Below are 17,088 nucleotides of genomic sequence, written 5' to 3' on the forward strand. Positions count from 1 at the left end.
GCATGGAATATTAAAGAAATTATAATACGGTGAAAAGACATTATTTATTGCAGTGCTAAATACAGAGAGACAGTAAAAATGATTCTGTAGATTATGATAATATGAATAATTGAAAAGCAGTGTATCTAGACTGTGGTGCAGTTAGTGGATGTGTGGTCTCAGGCTAGAGGTGTCTGGCAGTTGCCAGAAATCAGCTATAACGTTAAAATTTTGTGAGTGGTTTAGTTTAAGTTGAATAACATTTACACTCCAAAAGGAAGACATTTACACTCCAAAAGTGCTGTTGTAAAACTGGATCGATTTTTATATTGATCTGCAGTGTACTCAGGGGTTTGACTGCACCAGGATTTGATTCTATTCCAATAATTCATGCGTGAAAAGTAATAAACTGCAGTAAATCTGATTATCCTCAATCTTAGTTCTTTGAGGATCAGTAGTATTTTGATAAAATAAATATTGTTATCTCTTTCACTGGGGTTTTTCATTTGAGAAGGCACAGCTATCTGAACACACTGTGAACTGAGCAGATCTGATTGTAACATTTTAAGCTTATTTATTTTATAACAAATAGTTTGCCACAACATCCAAGAGGATGATGTTTTGGGAGAAACTATTGAATTCCTATGGGTTATCATTTTGATGTGGATAATTACATGTGCAGTTGTAAGCTTAAGGAATTCTGTTCCTTTTGGCAAGATTCATCAATGCATGAAATTGTAAGAACACCCTTGATTTTCATACATGAAATTTTCTTAGTTACTTACTGCATTTCAAAATACCTTCCTCACTTGTATTTCCTTTTGTAATTGTCTTGGCTATAGGAAAAGCAGTATGTTCAAAGGCAGTCATTTAATTTTGATAACAAGAGAGCTGTAATATATTTGTTTCCTTGTGATCAGATCTGTGTGTTTCTCTTAGGTTTTTGAGGAAATACATTCCTATAACAAATGCCACAGGCTGCAGAATCTTTGATGTTAAGATGGTGATCTGATTAAGAGATAGGCAGCCAGCAAATTAGAAATGCTGGTCCTCAGATGCCAAGCTGGAACTTTGATTAGTCACTAGCAGTAAATATAAAAGTAATATCAAAATATCTTCCTCACTCATAGATAAATATTATGTGCCATGCCCGTCTCCTTTGCAGCAATCCTTCCTGTTCTCTGCAAAACTGAGCAGCAGCCAACATGTGGCACAGTGGCAGCAAGCAGTGAGTGGTCCATGCAATAATATTATGTCAGTTACATAAGGATGAATGACATAAAATAGTATCAAGTGCCTTGCGTAGACAGCAGGAGCTGCAGTTTACCTGGGCCAATCTTGTTAATAAATAATGGATGATCTAAAGCCCCATTCAGCTGTGGGATCGCTCTCAGTGAGGTGAGCAGGCCAATATCAGTGCATTTTTCAGATGCTTTTGCGAGTGGTCTCTTTGCTACCAGACCCGAAGGTGGTGCCTGAGGGCTCACCAGGTGGGAGCTGCAGCTTGTGCTGGCACTGCTTGGGCTGGAGCGCAAGGTTCTCCCACCTGGAGGGCTGAGGCAGCTCCATTAGGACAAGGCTTTAAAGTGCCAAACTACCAGCCAGGAAGGTGCAGGGCTGTGCCTGGGCAGGGGGTCTTACAGAGCCTTGCAGCAAATCACACCTGAGCAGCCGGGAGGCAGGAGATCACCAGCGTGACAGGGCCTCAGGGGATGGGCCAGGATATCTGTTGCCCTGCTCTGAGCTGGAGAACTGTAGCATGGAAGCTGTAACCTGGAGAACTGTGACAATGAAAGGCAGTGCTGCCAAGGAGGGATGATAGGCTGCATAAGCTTTGATGACAAAATAACCCCTATAAGTACAAATGAGCTGTTGATCATAGTAATTGTATAAACACTGATTAATTATTTTCATAGTGGTTTTCAGCTGTTTTTATTTAACAGTAATAACAATGTGAAAAAATTAGAAGTAGTCTGAACAAAATCTAAATTCCCAAGGAATGTACTTTACAAATTTTAACCCTAAACTGCTTGATTTACTTTATAGTGTGTAGGAAATCTATTATGTAGTCAAAGAGCAAGTACTGCATATTGTGAGACAGGGTAAGAAAAGGAAACTACATCATCCACAGAAATAATGAAGTTGAACCCCTGCTTTAAATTCAAACCTCGATTCAGGCTTAACTATAGAGCTGCAGCTGGCACCTCATAGTATAAACACTTAAGTGGTCTTTTCAGTTTATCCTCAATGTCCACAAATGAAGTTATAAACTTTCTTTAGAGCTTCTCTTCTCTTCAGTGCCTGTCCATGGTTTTAGCTCCTCTGCAGACTTCCCAATAGCCCTGTGTTTCCCTGGCTGCACAGAAAGCTCAGTAGCAAACCTGCAAACATCCCGTGTATTTAGCTTTCTGCAGCTGTGCAAACAGCACAATGCAGTTCCAATATTCTGCTTTAAACATGTACATGGATAATTGAACTTCAAAGCACCAGCTCTGCTAATTCTTTTCTGAAGATGCAAATTACTAGTGTGACTTCTCACCAGATTGGGAGCTTAATGGAACAATCAGTCTGATCTAAATCCTCCCCAAGGCATGAGCACAGTTGGGGGTATTTCTGCAAGTCTAATCCATACTTTACTCACTGGCAGGGTGCAAAACTAATAGTAGCCTGGAGTCAGCAAAGTTTTCCCATTCAAATCCCAATACTCGAGTTACCTCCCCTTATAATCTATATTATTTCATAAAAAATGGCCCTGATTCTGGTATTATGTGACAGGATCAAACATCAAGATAAAGGTTTAAACATGAAAAAAAAATTAAGGTCTTTGCAAAGGTTTAGTGTAGAAAGATGGAGTATTTTTTTACATTCAGTGTCTTTCAGCAAAATGGTGCTTAATAGTTGTTAAAGTATGTGGCATATTTGGCTCTAGTGTACGTATTTCCTGGTATTTTTTTAAATGATCCTTAACTTGATAAATGCTTGGCATCATCTCCTCTAACCATTACCATTGTACAGCCAGCTTTTAAAAGAAAGGTTGAAAAATACATTAGTTTCTTCAAAGGCAGCCAAGGCAATTTACCATCTTGTTTGCTAGTTCACAGAAGCAGATACGAAAGTTTAACTTCTAGCTGGGAAGTCTAATTAATTCAATATAGAAAATTTAGGCCCAAGAGGAATAAAATGGCTTTGGTCATGCCTTCACAGCTTTGCTTAACTCCACATATGCACCCAAAAAGAGCCGAAGTAATGCCTTTTTAAGGAAAAAAGCAAGATACTGTGAACACTTGAAAATTAGTGCAAATTTCAACTTCAAAATGCAATTTAAATTTTCATGGAATAACAGCAGGTTTGATTGGAATGTGCTAGATGGAATTTATAGCTGTTATTGCTATTTGGCTATTAATTGGCAGGCTCCTGTGCTTGCACAGGGCTCACTTGTGTATTAGAGTCTAGAGCTCATTAGTGGCTGCTTTTTGCCTTGGCTACTGGCTGTTCCACTGTGCTGCTGATCACCTCACTCTGGGAACATTTGGATTACGCCAGTGGAGATGCTCCTGGGCTGGCAGTTGGACAAGACATCACTGCTGTTTCTGTGCCGCTGTACCAGACAGGCTGGAACTCCAGAGTGAACTCGAGTCAAAGGGAGTGTGACCTGTGGATGGATCCTCAGCAGAGCAGGTACATCCTAAAGTGTCTGTGGCCATGGCTATATCTGTGCCACAGCAGGTGCACCTCTGAAGGGATTGGAGGACGTGTTTGTGCTGTAGCAGGTACACCTGGAAGTGTTAGTGGCTGTGCATGAGCACATGCTGGAGCACCTCAAAGTGTTTGGTCGTGCACAAGCCCACAACAGAGCAGGAACACCCCTGGAGGGACTGCAGCCAGGGCTGAGGCCATATTGGCAGGTTCTAAAGGAACAGTGGCTGTGGGTAAGGTCACACTGGAGCAGGTGTATCCCTGAAGACTCTGTGGCCCATGGATAGGGTCGTGCTGGAACAGGTGCCACTTACGTGACTGTGGCTGTGGATAAGTCTGTGCCACAGCAGGTGTCCTCCTGAAGAGACTGTAGCTCATAGATAAGGCTCCTCAGGAGCAGATACAGCCTGAGGGACTGTAGTCTGTGGATAAGTCCAAGCCAGAGCAGGGGTAAAGAGAGGAATTCATTGTCATGGTCTGGTCCACGGGCACTGGGAGTGGACATTGTAATGGACATAGCTTTAAACTGGTGAGTTGTATTTTATGGGAATTACTGTAGCAGGAGCCACCTGAACAACAGAGAGCCTTAAAAGAAGCAGAGCAAGTGCTTAGTTGCCATCTGCGGTTAAACCACGGCAATGACAAAGAGTGATGAATGGAATGAGAATTCTGTTTCATGAGGTGGATGTAGCCTCAGAGGTACTCCTGGCAGCTCATTAGGTCCTACCTTACCCACATTAATACTGGGGCAGTAACAGATTGGCCTGTATAGTATCATTGTCCCCCTTGGAAGCCAGTCAGATTTTACCAAAGAGAAGAATCCTCTCCTCGTTGTGCAGTGCCAGCTCTGTGCATTAGAGTCACAGTGCCACTGAGCAGGCACAGACAGCGGGAGTTGGGTGTGTAGTATGTAGCATTTACTTATTTATTAATTTTCTCCTTTTTTTTCTCTTCTCCTCTCTACTCTTTGATCTCTATATATTTTACCTCCTTGTGCTCCATTTCCCAATTCTTTTTTCCTCTACTGTTATTTCCTTTGGGAATTTTTTTTCCCCTGTTCATTTTTTCACAGCATTTTTGAAGCAGAAAATGCATCAGAGATGCTTTGAGTTTGAAGTGAACTTTGAAATGCACAGTCTTTGAGAGAGTTCAGGGCTGATGTGGTTCACTTCCCTCTTTGGTGAGGAGAATGGGGTGGGCCCAGCGTGTCTGGCTGGTCAGACAGGCTTGGCTGACAGGGCAGGTACTGTCCCCAACATGGACCAGAACAAAACAGGAGCAGCCCAGTGGGAGCTGCTCACCCAAGCTAAAAAAGCACCATAACCTTATACCTAACCACCCCCACCATTGCTCTGCCTCACTGATGAAAACAGAAATACTTTGAAGATAATCTGACATTTTCCAAAGCCTCAGTATTTGGTAGGCAAACAAGAGAAAAACCTGTGAGAGATAGAAAAAGCCCACAGTAACAGACACATTTTTGTAGTGTCTTGCTAGCAAGCAGCATGGAGGTGAGCAGTGGTGACCTTCAAAAGCTGCATGGAAAAAATGATGCAGCTTCCCTGCTAGGGCAATGCCATGAATACGGGGCATGTGAGCTAGGGAGAGGGAATTGGGAGGTGGTGATTCCCAGTGCTGTCCCCAGGCTGGTGGCACAGGGGCAGGAGCATGGGTGAGTGTCCCAGTGCAAACACATGTGCTCTTGCACCCTTCTAGGAGTTTACCACCAAATTATCCTCTTAATAGAAGGGAAATGCTAAAAGCGAGTGCAGCCATGTGCAAGCATCCCTGAAAGACATGGCCTGCTGGCACTTCTTTAAATCTGGCATTTAAAATTGCTCAGACAGATGGAACGAAAGTATGTAATAAAATGTGACATTTTATTTTATCATCTACATTTGTTAAATGAATTCTTCTGATCTTTCCCACTGTCAGTAGCACTGAGTGCGAGTCAGATTCTGACAATTTGTAGTTTATAAAAACCAACTCCAGGGGTCAGACAGAAAAACAATAAGTAATAATTAATTACAAAATACACATTCACCCAGGGAATCTGGCTATAGTGTGTGACAGCTCAGCCTAACAGAAAAAAAATTACACGATTCCAAAAAGTCACAACTTTATAGTGAATGATTTACAGACTAATCAGTAAATTTATCTACTTTGTAGTCTTCCTTACATATATATTTCTAAGTATCAAGGTTTTATTAGAAATTCAGAAAGAAAAAATATATCTGTTTTCCTTACTGTCTTCTAAGTTAGTGGCACTTGTTTGCTTTGGTATGTAATGTAGCACCTTCTCTTGGTCCTCTTCAAAGCACAGCTCCATTGGGGTCACATTGTCTCTCGCTCTCCTTCGCTCCCTGATGACCTGGACACACTCTCAGAGCGTCTGCAGAGCGCAGGTACAGCTGGCAGCTCTCACAAACTGCAGCAGACAGCACACTGTTTTCACTTCCCATTTTGTTGTTCAAGGGAAGCAAACCCTGAGGGTCAGTGCTCTGCACTTAGCAAGGGAAGGAGGAGGGAGAAAACTGACATAAATACAGACTGAGCTGTGATGCTTTGGAACGTTGCCCCCCACCCCTCCTTTCACCATTTGGTCAGGGACTTCATCAGCAGTTATATCACTTAATGTTCATTTAGTCCTAAATTGGTAATACTAAGCAGTAAATGATTGAACTTTTAATTCGCAATTAAATTAAAAGCAGCCTCCTTGCAAAAGAGAAATGCCATTGAGAACTAACTTTATATCTGACAGTATTTTGCAAACAGTTTTACTGCATTTTATAGGTAACATTTTTCTGGGACCTAGCCCTGAGTTTGCAATGGCTTGCTCCTACTAGAAACACAAATAGCTTTCACCCTAGGACATACCAAAAATACATGTGCAGAGGTAGAAGCAAGTAGGAGTCCAAATTCAGAGCAGAAACTGTGTTCAGTGCTTTATCAACAAACCTGAAACACACCTGGGCCTTGAAAGCTGACAGTCTAAGGAATTGCAATATTTAGGTAATGCTTATAGAAATGCCTGGAAAAAATAATCATGCTACTATTAAAATTTGTTGCCACTATTTATCTTTGGCACCAGTTTTTCCACCGAGAAGCCAAAGTAGCCAAGAAAGTCCTACACCTGTTTATAAGGTGTAGAAATGAGCTGAAAGCTGGAGATTCAAGGGAGGGGCTTGTACAAGGAGGTTCCCTTGAGGAACAGAGGGAACATTAACAGAGTAATTTATAGTCTAGGATGCTTATTTGGAAATGGCTGTTGTGCTGATGAGAATAGACAGTGATTGCAAACCCAGCTGCTTGTAGGTGGGAAATGGGCACATGACACATCCCATTAAATTTCAAACTCCTGAAAGCCCAGCCCCTAACTCCCCAAAACGTGGCATCCCTCATCTGTGTAAAAGTGAGAGATCTACCCTGGCTGCCACTGCTGGCTGAATATAAGTTTGCATCTCTCCACTCCAGGATCAGTGCTGACCTCTCACTGCTGCCAGCATTGATGCTGCAAGGGAAACCTCAGCACTGTTGTTACTCTTGGTATCAGTGTTATCTCTGGCCATGTAGAATAATCATAGAACCATAGAATGGTTTGGGTTGGAAGGGACCTTGAAGATCATCTAGTTCCAATTCTCCTGCCATGGGCAGGGACACTTTCCACTAGACCAGTGGCTTGGACCCCAATTGAACCTGGCCTTGAACACTTTCAGGAATGGGGCATCCAAAACTCTGGGCAGCCTGTTCCAGTGCCTCTTAACAGTGAAGAATCTAAATTATACATACAATATTTCACTTTTAAGGAACTTGTCACTTGGTGTAACTGAAGCTGTTTTATGGTGCTGAGGGGCAAAGGGAGTAACTGACTGAAGAAAGCATGACAGCCTGTTGGGTAGTTGAACAAGCAGCAAACTCCCTGTAAATAGCACTCACTGCTGAATGAGATTGCTTTGACCTCTAATGTCCTTCCTTTTTAAGCAGTCTAAAAAATATGCACTTCTTTGGTGGGTATTTTTTTCTGTATCAGAACTTGTAAAGATTGAGGGGTATTTTCAAGAAGCCAGTTATGACTAGGGACGTTATCAGCAGATGCTGAATAAGAAGAGCTTCCATCAGGGGACAGTTGGATGAAAGTTGGGGTTCTGCCACTTGGGTTTTTGGTTTCACCTCTGAACAATACACAGGCTAAGAATTATTTGCAAAAATTATTCAGTGACACATTTCAAATAATGAATATTTCAAGTAAATTATGATGGTCTGTACTTGAGTAGGAAAAGCAGCAAAATAGGTCATAAATTATTCATGCAGCTGTAGCACTAATATAATAAATATTACATGGTGTCAGAGGGAAATCAAGAATTTTGAAATGAATGAAGAAATTAAGTATGAAGGAAAAGCACCTGAAAATTGAAGAAGGTGAATACAGAGATTTGAGATATGTGAATCATAATGAAAAGACTTAATAGGGGAAAATAAAAATAATGATAACTGTGAGTCACTTCAAGAGGCAAAATACTCTTCCTCTTTAGTGGTTCTCTACAGAGAATTTACAAACTTCTCAAGCCTCCTTCAGCCCTGTCTAAAAACAAAAAGAAGACCCCCTAGAGTTAGCCAGGTGGGAACATACTTAGATCTGGCTAAGGGAATTGCATGATCAGAAATACTGATTTACAAAAGGGCCATAACATTTGGAAAAAAATACCATTTTAAATATCAAATAATGTGTTATTTTTATTTTGCAAAGTGACTTTTCTCACCAGTTTAATACTGAATTAGGACAAGGGGATTTTATGTTTCTTAAGGACAGAATCCATGAGGTTTCTGTTGTGCTTCGGGTACACACTCAGCAGCATTAGCTGCTGTGCCATTGATCACGTCTGAATGGTCAGTCAGATCTGCTCTGACATACTGTGACCAGTAGCAACAACATCAATTCCCTGCTTGCTCTTTTGCTCAGGTGTAGTGCATACAGATTCTCACTAGTCTTATCAGTTGACTCTTCATTTTAACATTCAAAACTGATCTAAAACCAATTCTTCCAAAGAGGAATTTAACCTTTTTTTTTTCTTCCAAATCCCTCCCTGTTGACCTTTCTTTTTCAACAGTAAGCAGAAGATGCGAGAGAAGAAAAAATTAAAAAATCCCAACATATTCTGAACAGATTTTGAAAAAAATAGTTTTTCTAAAAGTGGAAATGGAGACACGTTACATATTTTTTCCCTACTGATAATGGACGTGTGCTTCTTTTAACCTCAGGAGTAACATATTAAAATGAAATGTTTTACGTTCGTCATTTCCGTAAATGTCTCGTATTACAAAATCTGTCATGGGCACACCAGTCGCCTCTTCATTGGACATTTACCAACCTTGGCATATCAATCCATCTCTTGCACATCTGCTCAGAAAATGTAATTAGTTATACCCATATGCTGCAGAAGTACATGATAAAACTTACGAAACAGAAAAGGCCAAGTGACTTGACAGCCTTTCTCCTTCCTACTCTGTGTATTTTGTTCAAGACTTAGAAAAGTGAGAAGCTTTTCTTGCCCTCTGCCACAGGGTGGGGATATCACTGTGTCCTATGCAACTTGCAGAAATTAGGGAAAACAATTTATAGTTTATTCTAATAAGTTTTGGTTCTATTCACTTGAGAACAATCATTTATGGTTTAAAAAATGCAGTGCTGCCCAAAAAGACATATGTTCTTTCTCTGGTCAATAACATACTTACGAATTTGTCCTTGCAAGGAAGTGTTAAATAAGATGGACAGGGAGCCTCATCAGAAGTTTTATGACAAAGACCATGATGAGAAGCACTTGCTACACAAAATGGCGCTCATATGTAGCAAGTATGGAAACTCCAAGCTTGTTGATCAGCTTTTTGACAGCTGTGCTCAGGTTTGCTGGCAAGTGGAAAAGGAGAAGAGGCATTTACAGTCCAAAACTGAGCTGTGCCTCAGTAACCCAAAGCTGGTTCAGTGGCATCTTTGTGCCACTTTGGCTCATGGGTAGAGCTGTTCCTTGTTCAGCCCCTGTGTTCAGTGGCCACGTCTCTGCAAAATGGACAAGCAAAGGGCTGGTGAAACTGCCTTGGACTTTAAAACTCGTGATAATTTAAAATTTGGGGTTTTTTACTAGGCAACATTAATTACTTTGCTGTAGAGACTGGAATAGAGCTGTTACAACTATGATTTATCCATTAACACCAGCTTCTTCAAATTTCCCCCCGAAGGATGACATATGCTCTGAATATACTCTAGTTCCATCTCCATGGCAAAGGATTTGCAACTATTCTCAAAAGCTGTTGTATTGAAACATCAGGTGAGTTTTTTCATGGATGGTATATTAACAGCCTTGGTGGCATGTTTGAAACCCAAAATTACAATTCAATTCACAAGAGGTTTAAGCTTTCAACAGGACCTCTCAGTGTGGGTCAGAAGCCTCGAGCCACTCATTAAATTATATAGTACAAAACGAATTTGGAAAATGCTGAATTCTGTCTATTCTGTTTTCTTGTTTTCTTACTGAAATCCAAAACAACTGTCACTGTTCAATATGTGAACAAAGTCCTGGTGATTTGGCATTACAGGAACACCATTTTAAGTTCATTTCTGACATACCAAATTTAGTTGCTGTTTATGTTGTTTAATGGCTGTACATTTTTCTTAAAAATACCCCAAAACCACTTTCAAATTACTAACATTCTTTTACTTCAGTAGGGGGTTCAAAATCAAAGCTGATGTACCTCCAACCTCCACCTTTTCTTTTAAGATTAATTGGGAAAAAAGAAAAGCTCTCCTAATTATAGAGATTTAGCTTTCTTTATAAACTGGCTATTTTAAGATCTGTTTACGAGATCACAGTATGAAACATCATTCAAAAACAGTGTGAATTGATTACATTCTTCTGAAGAACATGTAGCAGTAGAATATGCATTTGTAGCTGTTCCACTGCCCTATAATTAAGATTTTATTGCTTCCCTTCTAAATATGTTGTGGATGCTGAAAAACAGCTGAGATAATTAAAATGAGACAATGGAAAATGCTCCCCCCTCCCTCTCTCCCCTCCCTTGAAAAAATCACCCTCCAACCTTTTAGAAAAAAATGGCAGAAGGACTGTGGTCACTACCAAATATAAGGGTAAGTCAAGATACTGATTATAGTTTTCTGCTCTAGTTTCTTTATAATTAGCAAATTTTCCTCAAGTACTCCTAATAATTTGAATGTTGCTTGATTGGGAGACTTTGTATTAGAACAGCAGAACAGCCTTTGGTCTTTTCATTCATTTGCATGGACTGTGGATCACAGCATGGTGATGGAGTGGTCAGCAATCACACTGGGAACGTTCATGTGTGCCAGAATGAATGGGCAAACCAAAAAAACATATAAATACAAGTAAAGTAATATATAAGTAGATTTGCATGGTTAAAATTACTGAGGGAACTCAATTCTGCTCTGAACTGATCTCACATTTTTTTTAGAAACTAAAATCAATAGTAATAAATAAATAAAATACCTGTACCACAAATAATTAATTAGAGGAATCTAATATCTCTAACCATGTTATTGGAGAGGGACTACAAAGGAAAGTCTTCACAGACTTGTAGTTTATTTGTTCTGAATAAATATATTTGATAAATGAGGCAACATATTAAAAAGCAGAAATGAAATAATATTGTTTTCCATAAAGGTCATCTATAAGACAAATGTTTCTAAGCAAAAATGAACAGATACAGCAGGAGTGTTGATCAGCTTTGTCAAATTGCAGATAATGACTTTCGAAGCAGTGAAGCCAGAAATCCCATGGCAACCCTCCCAAACTTCAGACACACACACACTCAGTGTAGGTAGCAAGCCATATGAAGTAGGAACAGCGACATTTCAAGTTAAGGGTTAAAAACTAAGCCAAATATAATTTAAACCATGAAAGCAAATGTCCAATTGTATCCAAGGTATTTTTTCCTTCTGTCCTATGTTTTAATTTTCTGTATTCTGAAACCTGTATGTGTAAACTGCAGTCCAAGTAACAGATGAGAGTTATCTTTGTACCACTCCCAGAATCTGAGTAAAGGACAAAGTACAGTACCTGTTTTTGCTCCTCGGCATCTCTCAGCACAGGGGGAGCTAAGAGGATGGGAGTTGCCTTCCCCTGCCATGCGCCTGGCTCCCAGCTCTCCATGCCAGCTCTTTGCCAGCTCCTCTGCCAGGGGTCTGTGTAGGTGGCTGTAAAAGCTCTTATTAAATCTGGTCAAGGTGCTCAGTGGGTGAGCAGGAACCAGTGTCAGAAGTGGCTTTATAGCTCTTATGGAAGGGGAAAAAAAAGAACCCCCCCACCCTAAGAAACATCTTCTGTTGGCATCTCTGCATTTTAACCAGATAGAGCATGGCTTTTTTTACCTTGGTTATAAGAACCTGGTTGAGACTTGCCAGTTTGACCCAGTACTGCCATTCTGTATTAGATATTTGGGGTATGGTTGATGATCATCTACACTGAGTGTGTCTCTGCTCCAGCAGAGACTCATATATGAAGAAAAGGCTAATACAAATAAAAGGTTCCAGGTTCATCCTTTATCAGAACTTTATTTCTTCATTTGCTGTACCCCTATGTGACCAAAGGAGGCACAGCTGTATTTGTATAATATTTTTAAATTCTTTTAACAACTGCATGCCACAGTGCACAATCATCATCACAGAAGATTATAATTTCGATGCTTTCTCTGCTTTTGCACCTCCCCTTTTATATTTCTCCATTAATTTTCTTTCCTACAATGAGATGGTAACAAAATAGGTGCAATAATAGGAATAAAGCAACATGCTGAAAGGCACCAATAAATATTGAACAACTTACTTTACTATGTTAACCTGTCACAATCAGTTCTCTTATAAAATTTGTACTGTCCCATCAGGGAATGAACACATAGTCTCCAAAGAGCTATTCTCACTTAGCTATTTTCTCTCAAACCCAGTTACAAATCTTTTTCTAACCTTGCTTTAGCTTTGCTTCTATGTCAGCTGAGTGTCTGCCAGGTTGTTTTGTTTATTGCCAGAGGTATTGCTGGTGGACAAAAGTAGGAGAGGATGTAGTGAATTCTTGGAATAGTTTTTCACTTCACAATATAATTACTCTCAATTTCCACTCCATTTCATAGCCTCATATAATAGGTTTTAGGTTGAAAAGGACCACCATAAACTTCCCTCTTTTGCTTTTATTAGAAACTTCACTCTTGTGCTGTGTATCTTGAAGAATCAAGCAGTAAAAAGAGAGGACAGAGCAGTAGTGGTTCTGCAACTGCAGTGAAACGGCTGCTCATTTTGGTAGGCCCTGCCAGCCTAAAGGGCTTAGTACCAGCTTTGTGGGGCCCAAGCAATTCCTGCAGGCTCCTGGGCAGGCAATGATGTTCAGACCACCTCTGGCTTTCTCTTGTAACCTGACAGCCAAATAGTGCCCTGCCTGAGTGAAAAAACATTTCTCCACTTAGAAGTAAGGAGCTTTGTGACAGCTGAACATGTAGGGAGCATCTTGCTCAGCTCTCATTTTATGTACTATTTTTTTACTTCCTGGTGTAAGCTTGATTTATTATTTAAATGAACACAACTCCAGAGTACAAATTAAAAAAAATAAAATCACATTCTAACATTGCAGCAGCTACTTATTTTTTGATTAAAAAATTTAAAGGCAGTTCAGTTGCTGTTTAAGATGCCATAGTGTTATAATAATTATTTAAAGAACAGTGAGTCTTCATCACATTATCAATGTTGCTGGGATTCCAAGGGAATTTCTTAGTTTGGCTTTAACAGTTAATGGCTTTCTGGCAACTTTTCATTAATTATTAAAGCAGACATAATAATGCTTATTTCTTAATTAATTTTCTAAGCAATACAATTATCAAAAGAATTATTCCTGCTGAAAATTCAGTGTCATGTCACAGTCCAGATAAAAAAAAATTAAACCTCTAATATGACTTTTTGCCTGTAGAAAAATGGATACAATATTTTTTTACATTTTTTCCAATTGTATTTTATACAAGGACATAATTTTAGAGTTCTGCATTTCTTTAATCATGTATTTTACCCAAACCAGGATGTACCTTCATTTTTCAGTCCCAAATCCACTGAAAGTTTTTGTCTGTCCCTTTTAGGTTCGGGTGAGTTATTGCCAGTGAGGCAGAGCCACTGTCAGCAGTAGGGGCTGCATCCAAACATTAGTGCCTCTTGGAAAAGCAACATGGTAGGTTTCTTGAAGGAGTTTATGGTTCACCCTGTTGGCCAACATTTCTTCCAGTCACACCGTATTCAATAAGGTGCCTCTGTGGGATTGCATAGATAAGGCTTTTTTCTCTCCACAATAATGGCAGGACTAGAGTAAAGATGATGGTGAGGTAACAACAGGTTCACACAGTAAAAGCTACGATATAGTAAAAGCTATGCAGTGCTTTATGACTGTTTTGCTGACCAGGTGCTCTCTGCAAGGGCTGTACAACTGGATCCTCTAGTCACTCCAGTCAGTCCCCCTCGGCAGCAGGTAGGAGCTCCTCCATTTGTTAGAAAAAGGTTTATTTAGCCATTTTCTTTGAGTACACTTAAAACATATCAGAGCAACCAATTACATCCACCTCTGCCCTCATCCATTCTTCATGAAGGGACTGTTTGTCCAAAACAGTGGCCAGTGCTGATATGTAATATTAAAGTGATTTAGACACATGAAAGAAAACCTCTTGATATTCTTCATGGTCTTCCTGCTGGAAGGTTAGTTTCATGCTTAATTTATGCCAGCATGATCCTTATTTTAGTGATGTTATCGGTGAAATCCTGCCCATAGCTATCACGCATATGAAAAAAAAATCAATACATAAAGCACAAACCTTTTTGAAAGGTCACCATTTTGGGTGCAGGCTGACAGCAGCAGGGGCCAGCAGGCTCCACATTTATTTCCTTTTCCTCTAGACATGCATCTTGTTACAGATTATGTACCTGAGTCTGTACCAGGCAACCATATAAAATGATTTATTGCTTAGAGACACTGTCCTCTTACTCACACAAGCCACCTGTGTTTTACCTTTATTACCAGCTATTTGCACTGGTGACAGCTCCTCTGTTAGGTAACTGAGAAGCTTTTTGTTCTTGTCTTTGTATGTGTTTTCAGTCTAACGAGAGAGAGGCATTGTTTACAGGCCCTTCATGTGAACCACTGATGTACAAAAAGGCAGCATGTTCTCATCAACTGACCTTTTCTTCTTCTTCATGGTCAAGACACAGACCAAGATAACTAAACCTTGTAGGCCAACAAACTGTGCAATCACATTTCTCTCTGAGGAAGCTGGTTGTGAGTATCCAGGTGCTGGGGTTTACCCACTGAATTCTGAGCAAAAGGAAGCCTCTTTTCTTTCTTTTGAATATTCATTTGACTTGTGCTTTCCCAGTGCCTGTACATAAATTCAGAATGCTGTAATGGGCACTTCAAAAGTATCTGACAAGTAACCTGTGACTACCTGCCAATAGTTCCATCTCTGACACTGAGCAGAAAGGGCATCACTGTGAACAAGAGTTTTTGGGACAACAAAACACACGTGGGTAACATTTTCTCTGGCTGCTCGAGTAAGCTGTGCTGGTTTCTGCATTCTACTGGTAGTGATTATCTAGATTGGAAACTGCAGGTGCAGTTTGAATTTTTTGTTTTACAATAATACACTGATGTTGCTTTTAAAGCAATCACATATATTTGAGAACAAAACCTGCACAGAACTGGATGATAAACTTTTGACTACTCAGAGCTGTTGTTTCATGCTCTCTGCAGCCACACACGCTAAAACATCACACCATTTTTACACTGGTTTATTTTCTTGAAGATCAGATTTGCCTTTTAAGTGTTTAATTAATTAAAGTCTGCAAATCTGAGTTGAGGCCTCCAGACAGAAGCTCTTAGCTGTAAGCAGCTGAAAGTTGAACTCATCAGACTTCTGGCACTTCAGAAATTATTTAAAGTGGTTGGACTCTAACAAGTTATCTCTGCAAAGCAGACAGAAAATTCAGTAAGAAGAGGCAGAGTAATTTTGAGTAATAAAATAGTTTAAGCACTTTCTAATCACTAGCCTAAGGAAGGTAAGACTCCATAAAAGAAAAATCTTTGGAAATAACTCTAAATATCCAACAGAATTTCTAAAATTTTAAGTTTCAGAAGTATTTGCATGACACAAAAAGATAACATTTGACTGTACTTAACAATAGACCTTGGTATTGCATGATGATAGAGCTACTCGAAAATCAGGAGAATAAACAAATAGTCACAATAAGGCCTCTGTATAACTGACTGCTAAAGTCTTTCTTCATAAGTTATGGCATAGCTAAAGAGGAAAAAGAAATGAAAAAGAAATCATGAACATAATGAGCGTTTTTACCAAGGATGCAAAATGTTCAATGATGCTTCTGATTTCCAAATGTCTCAGGTAGGAACATTCTGCTCCAGCAGAATATACAGGTAAAATCAACCCAGCACACACTGGCATTGCCCATCTCAGCAAACCAGACAGTACATGTCCTTTGGAGGTGCCTAAATTAGCTGCACGGTATTCATTTTGATTACATTGAAACATTCCTCTCGTTCCAGGTAAGCCTGTTCAAGCTGTTCAAGCTCAATATCTTGAACTTTCGCTTATCTGATATTCAGAGTGTTACTGCTGTTTGTCTTGCTGGAATCCCGTTTATAGAAATGTACACTACCGAGAGATTAGGAGCTAAAAACAGCAGGCTAAATTGAGTATTAATAAATGCAAATAAATGCTCACTGGGGAAAAGCCAATTCTCCTATATATACACACACTGATGGAAATTAAATTATTCAGTAACCTTCAGAATAGCTCTTAATGTTAGTGGACAGTTCTATGGAATGGCAGCTCAGCATTCAGTGGTACTTTAAAAAATAAATTAGAAATTAGTGGGAAAGAATGATGACAAAAATCAAAGCATAATTATGACAACATGTACATTTTTGGTATGTCTGCATTTTGAACACTGGTTGCAGCAGAACTAGAAAATACAGGGAACAGCAATAACAATGAGCACAGATGTGAAATGGCTTTTGTACAATATGGTATTAAGCTATGGCTTTTCCTCTGGGAAAACAGCAGTGCTTGGCAAACACACTAGAGGTCTGTAAATTCTTGAGTGGCACAGGGAAGACAAATAGGAAACAGTTGCTCATCTCTTCTCACAATTTAACAAGCAGAGGGCGTCACCAGAAGTTAGTGGGCAGCTGGTTTAGGAAATCACAAAATGTATTGATTTTTCTACATGTTAAGTTGTGGAATCCATTCAGCATTGTAAATACTATGAGTTTAGATGGGAAAAAAGAAAGCACAGGGAAAAGCCATTAAAGGCTATTAAGTTCATTGATAGAAGCTCTGATGTTAAAAAAA

The 17,088-nt window shown here is 39.6% G+C and overlaps 1 protein-coding gene across 1 annotated transcript in view; it reads left to right on the forward strand.

The window, feature by feature from the left end:
* PLPPR5 (phospholipid phosphatase related 5) overlaps nucleotides 1–17,088 on the forward strand; it is a 151,958-nt gene that overhangs the window by 128,228 nt on the left and 6,642 nt on the right. Inside the window, exon 9 of the transcript XR_003570776.1 lies at nucleotides 13,816–13,904. The gene's annotated coding sequence lies outside the window, so the exon portion shown is untranslated. The remainder of the gene's footprint in view (nucleotides 1–13,815; nucleotides 13,905–17,088) is intronic.

This window comes from Empidonax traillii, unplaced genomic scaffold (genome assembly GCF_003031625.1).
Source record: "Empidonax traillii isolate 1590-97213 ecotype Southwest subspecies unplaced genomic scaffold, ASM303162v1 scaffold62:size2133460, whole genome shotgun sequence".
NCBI classification, from domain to species: domain Eukaryota; kingdom Metazoa; phylum Chordata; class Aves; order Passeriformes; family Tyrannidae; genus Empidonax; species Empidonax traillii.